Here is a 6691-nt window from a genome sequence, read left to right on the forward strand (position 1 = left end):
CAGCTGCAAGAACAATGAAGAGATCTGAAGCCAGTAAAGTATACAGTGCAACCAACAATTACATCAAGACGTGGAGCTTCATCTATGGCAGGTGTGCTCCGAGTTGACTGCTTGATGCGAAGAAGACTACAGAAAGCTAGCTTAAGGGACACGGGCTGTATTATTAACAGAACAGGCTGTGGGACTCCTGGAAACACACTGGTAGTTAATGGAGAAGAGGCAGGCTTATTCTGCCAACACGGTGCTTTTCGCTTCCTTCCTCTTTTTCCTTCATGATTACGGGATCATCATAATAAGAACATCAGCATAACACTGTCACCACACTATCTGCCAGGCTTTTTTTTTTATGTTAATGATTCCATGACTAACAGGGCAGATGGTCTTAGAATAATTGCAGACATTGCCGACACAAAATAAATGAGGAATGCATGTGTTTATTTATTACTTCATAAACCTGACTGGTTATTTAAAAAAAAACATAAGGACCCCAAGAGGAAAATCCAAATCAATGTATACAAGATACTTGAAGAAAAACTAAAACTGCAAAAACTTTCCTTTCAGAGGGCTGCAGAGATGGTGCAGTGGTTAAGAGCGTAAACTGTTCTTACAGAGGACCTGGGATTGGTTCCCTTATGGAGCAGCTTTTTCTACCTAGAACCAACTTGAGGAATCTAGACCCCTTTTTGAACTCCCCTGACACAATGTGCACATACCCACCGTTGCTGAAGTTCCATCCTAGAGGGAAGCAATGTCTACTTCTCTTCCTAAAATCCCCATCACAAGAAGGCACAATTTTACCCAAAATTCACTTTGGAGAGCCAATGACTTCATTGGGCCTTCTTACAGGGCACAGGAGAGGGTTTATTTACAGTGGTGTGGACAGGCTTTCCCCCCCAACAGGCTACACCTGGAAATCCTTTTGCTAACACTGTTATACCTTAACTGTTAGCCCTAACAGTGTTTGGCCCCTTCTCTTAGTTTTTCCTTACCCTCTACCCTCTTCCTATTGCCTGTTGGATGCCTTGATTGTACAGGGCCTGAGAGGGGTTGGAGTATAAAGCTAGGCTCCAGGATAATTTCACATCTTCCAAAACTCCCAAACTGAATCTGACTGAGAAAGGCTGGATGATATCCTTAGGTTTCAAAAAGGAGAACCAAGGTACCAAGCAGACCCTGCCTCCTCTTTCTGGTCTCCCAAGACAAACTTCCATCTGAGTCCTTTCAGGAAAATAACGATGTTGTGGGTTTCAACAGATGACACCCCCCTACATGTAGGGCACTACCTATGTTTTCTTCTAGAAGTTTCAGTGTTTCTGGTTTCACAGTTATCCCAGCATCATTTATTAAAGATGTTCTTTTCTCCAGGATCTGATTTAGGCATTTTTGTCAAATATTATATGACTGAAGTTATACGTACATATGGTTAAGTATTTAATTATGTTCCATTCATGTATAGGGCTGTGCCAGCATTGTATTGTTATTATGATGATGATTTTGCTTTATATATTAAGATCTGGAATGGTAATGGTTAAGATATGGAATGGTAATCTGGAATGGTAATCCATTCTTCTTTTTTCTCAGGATTGTTTTAGCTATCCTGGGTCTCTTATAGTTTTATATGAATTTTAGGGTAGTTTTTTTTTCTTTTTCTGTTAAGAATAAGACGGGGATTTTTCATTGAGATTGTACTGGATCTCTAAATAGCTTTTGGTAAAATGGTGTTTTTCACAATATTCTACCAATCCATGAGCATGAAATAGCTTACTATTTTCTCACATCTTTCTGTATGTCATTCTTTAGAGGTTAAAATTTTTTATTGTACAGATCTTTCATTTCCTTGGTAAAGTTTATTGTTACATATTTTCTTTAAGGCTATTGTGAATAGAAATATGTCCACGACCTCTTTCTCTGTATGTTCTTTGGTGGTTTATAGAAAAGATTGATTTGTGCACATTGATTCTGTATCCTGCTACACTAAAGAATCTGTTTATCATTTCTAGACATTTTCTGGTAAATTTTAAGGATCTCTAGTGTTTAATATGTCATCCATAAATAGGAATAGTTTTACATCTTTTTCTATATGTATCTCTTTATTTTCATTCTCCTACCTTATTGCTCTAGCTAGGGTTTCAAGCACAATATTGAGAAACAGTGAAAATAATGGATAGTGTTCATTCTTAATTTCAGTGAGATTGTTTTCATAAAATTTCCATTTAGGTTGATGCTGAGGGTGGGTTTCTCACATCTAAATTTTTATTAATATATGCTAGTTCCACATTCTCTAGGACTTTTTCCATAAATACATGTTGGATTTTGTCAAGGCCTTTTTCATATCTATTGAGATGATTGCATGACTTTTAACTTTAAGTCTACTTATGTCTTTAAATTCAATTATGTTTATTAAATTTATTGACTTGTATGTATTTATTTATCCCTACATTTCATGTATAAGGCCAACTTGGTCTCAGTGTATAATTTTTTTGATGTATGTTTGTATTTTTTAAACATGTTTTGTTGAGAAATTTTGAATCTATGTTCATTAGGAATATTGACCTGTAACTTTCTTTTATGTGTGTCACTACCTGGTTTTGGTACTAGAGTACTAATGGCTTCATAGAAGGAGTTTTGTTTTTCTCCTTTTGCTTTTGAATAGTTTAATAAATATTGGCTGTGGATCTTCTTCAAAAGTCTTGTACTATTTTGTGGTGAGTCCTTCTGATCTGGGCTTTGTTTAATTGTAAACATTTTATTACTCTTCAATCCTCCCATCTATTGAACTGCTTAGGTTGTTGATCTCTTAGTTTAATTTTGGTGGTTTGGCTGAATCTAGTAATTTGCCAGTTTCTTTTAAATTTTCTAACTTCATGGAGTATGGTTTATAAAGTATTCCCTTAAAATGCTCTGAATTTCTCTGGTGTCTGTTGATTTCTGATTCTGTTCATTTGGGTCCTCTTTTGCTTAGCTGAGCCACAGGTCTGTCAATGATCTTTATCCTCTCATAGAACAAGCACTTAACTACTTATTTTTTCCCCTAATTTATTAATTTCTATTCTGATTTTATTACTTCCTAGTGTGAATTGGGCTTGGATTTGGATTAGTTTCCAAATTTTTGAGTTGCATCATTAACTCATTTCTTTGCACTCTTTCTGATATTTAATGTAGACACTCAGAGGCATATGTCCTTTTAATATGCCTCAGAGGTTTTGTTGTTGTTTTCCTTTCTATTCAGTTCCAGGCAACATCTTACTTCTTTCTTGATTTCCTTTTTGATCCATTCATCATACAGTAATGAAGTTTTTAATTTCCATAAGCTTGTAAAATTATTAGAGAGTTTTTGCTGTTGATTTTAAGTTTTATTGCATTGAATATGAATATTTCAATCTTTGAATTTATAAATATTTGTTTTGTGTCTCAGGATGTGGTTTATTTTAGAGAAGCTTGTATATGATGCGGAGGAGAATTACTTGGTGTCTGTGTGGGATATGCTATAAATATCCATTAAGTATATTTGATATATGATATAATCCTGATGTTTCTCTTGTATTAATTTTTGTACAAATGACCTGTGTATTGGAGAGTGAAGTGTTGAAGCCACCTGTCTTTAAACCCAGTAGCACACTTTTTATGAAACTGGGTACACACTGATCTGATGCAGATATGTTGGTTAATATCATCTTGTTAACTGTTCTCTTGACTAGAATGAAATGTTCCTCCTTATCTCTTCTGGTTAGTTTTAGTTTGAAGTCTATTTTGTTAGAGATTAAGACCAACACCTGCTCGCTTCCTGATCCTATTTGAGTATTTTTATACTTTGAGACAGTGCCCTAATCTTTAAAGCTAAGACAACATATAGATGGATTTTTGTTTCTTGATCTATTCAATCTTTTGACTATAGAATCGAAGCCATTAGCATTTCAAGTTATTACTGAAATGTGTGCATTAACTGTGGTCGCTGTATTGTTGACTTTTGGTGTTGTGTATGTTCCCAGGGGTCCTTTGTGTCTTAGTAACTACGTTTCCACATTTCATTACACGGTCTCCCGCCTTTGCTCATTCCTCTCTGCAGCCTGATATATTGCTTCCTCTATTTTCTTTAGGTGTGGTTGGGTGAGTATAATTTTTTTTTTAGGTTTTTTATAACATGAGGTTTTCTTTCTCCTTCAACTATGGTAAATTGTTTCACCACATACATTAATGTAGGTTGGTATTCACTGTCTTTTAACACTTTGAACGTACTGACCCAGGCTCTTCTAGTTTTCCAAATTTCCTTTGAGAAATTGGCTGTTCCTTTATATGTGACATGTTTTTTTTTTTTCAGCTTTCAATACACTTTATTATGTGGACTTGTTTTGACTATTATATGCCTTTAGATCTTGCCTATTTTATTTTCTGTGTGTTTCTCACATTATATTTTCTCCTCATGATCTTGTTGAAGATCTGGTCTATGCCACTTGGGATTCTTCTCCCTATGACTGTAATTCAAAGGTATGGTCTTTTCATGATATCTCACCTCCATTGTATGTTCCTTTCCTGTGTTTTCTTAAAATTTTCACATCCCTTGCTAATTTGTCTAGATTCTTTACTTTATCTATAAAGTCTTGATATTCTATCTTATTATTCATTCATTCTTATTGTAAGGCTTTGATTTTTGTTGTTGTTGGTGGTGGTTTTTTGTTTGTTTTGTTTGTCTGTTTTTGGGTTGCTGGGTTTTTCAATTTCATCTTCATTTCAGCTTGAGTTCTTCAGTGTTTCTATCTCTTTCTTGAATTTTATTTTCAAGTCCTTGAATGTCTTCACTATTTTCATGGGCATTGTTTGTGTTTTCTTGGCATCATTCAGACACTTATATTCCTTAATTTCCTGGAGCTCTTGGTGTTTTCTCTAAACTTCTTAAATTCCTAGATGAAGGTTGTGTTTGTTCTTTTAAGTTCTGTGCCCTGGGCTTCATCTAGGCAATTCTTCTTGGCAAACCATTCTACGGGACTGGTAGGTTTGGGGGGGGGGCAGGGATGTTGGGTTACTCTTTCATATTGTTTGTTTATTTGTGACAAGATCTGAGCGTGTGAACTTCTCAGTTATGTGTATGGTATGGACAGAGGAGCTTGGGGTGGAAGAGACGCTGTGTGGGGTTAGGTCTAGGGACTAGACACAGCTTAGGCTGAAGGATGTCAAGTCGAGTGGACAGAGAGGACTAGGCTGCTGAGCAGAATATTCATCCAAGAGTATAGAGGTAGAACTTGTCTATGTGAAGGGCCTGTTGTCAGGGAAGTCAGGGTGGGTCTTAACAGAGTCAATGAGCAGGGCAGAGAATAGGTCTGGACTTCCTGCCAGCCAAGGGAGGAGGAGTCAGGGGAAGAAGTAAGAGGAGTAAGCCCACCAGGAGAGGTCCAAGGAAGATCAGGAGGAAGGAGCTAGAGCTGAGAAAAGCTACAAAGCGTAAGCATTGCTGGGAAGTTTGCTGGGAGTAAGACAAAATAGCATAGAGGGTTAAGAACAGACAAAAACTGCTCAGATTGTGTTGTGAAGCCTTGTATTATGAAAGAGTCTCAATTATTTGTGTGATAGCCAGGTAAAGAAATAAGCTAAAAGAAACAACCTCAGTTTTATATAAATAATTTCAACAAGTGGTCCTTGTGGTCTTTATCCCATGAGACACAATATACATGAAAGAAAAATAAATATAATACTCACTATTTCTCACATATGTATATATGATAAGTTCATGTAAGATCTATTCTCAGTGAAGTTCAAGCATCTGTCTTCTAAAACTAAGTATGCTTGATAAGATGGTCTCTTATTAAGCCATAAACAGTAAATAAAAATAATGTAAAATATAAACAACACATATGTAAGAATTTTATGTGTCAATTCCAAATATTTAAAAATTCATCTCAATTCTACCCAAGTAACTGATATATATATATTGTGATAATTAGTATGTTGATATTTTTAAATCAAGAGTTTAACTGCAACAGAAGTATTCTGTGAGGGCTAAGGCAGCAGTCATATTTTTTACTTGAGGAGAGAAAGAGAGATCTATTTAGAATTATTTGATAATGAAAATAATCACTATTTTCATACTGTTATTCTTTCCCGCAAATCAGTTAGAAAAATATGCTTTAGAGAAAGCTATAGAGAAGATCAGAGGCAGCATGCCTATAATGCCAGCACTCTAGGAGGCAGAGGCAGGCAGATCTTTGTGAGTTCAAGGCCAGCCTGGTCTACAAAGCCAGTCCAGGACAGTCAGGGCTACACAGAGAAACCCTGTCTGAAAACAAAACAAAACAAAACAAAACAAAACAAAAAAACAAAAGACCAGACACTGTTGAATACACAGTGCACAGCACTAAATAGAGAGCACCCCCAAACTGTCAGAGAGCAAGCATACCCCAGGAGCTTTGCTCATCAAAGCAGAACGAGGTTATAAGGATGAGCACAGGCCTTTTCTGTGCTTGACTATTGTTCCTCCACTCTCTGATAACCCCTGGTGTTGCCTAGTAACAGCCCGTAGTATCACCGATGAAGTCACAAGTACAGGACATGGTTCTTCCCCTCCTGCAGGAGTTTGGAAAACCCACCTCTGCTGTAAAACCTGCAGTCGCAGAACCAAAATGATCCCTTTGAGTGGGGCCTTTCTCTCTCCCCAGCTATAATGCCATACTTGCCCAAATCATTTAGAAAGGGTGAAATT

The sequence above is a fragment of the Acomys minous genome, assembly GCF_964271855.1.
Source record: "Acomys minous genome assembly, chromosome: 4".
NCBI lineage: Eukaryota > Metazoa > Chordata > Mammalia > Rodentia > Muridae > Acomys > Acomys minous.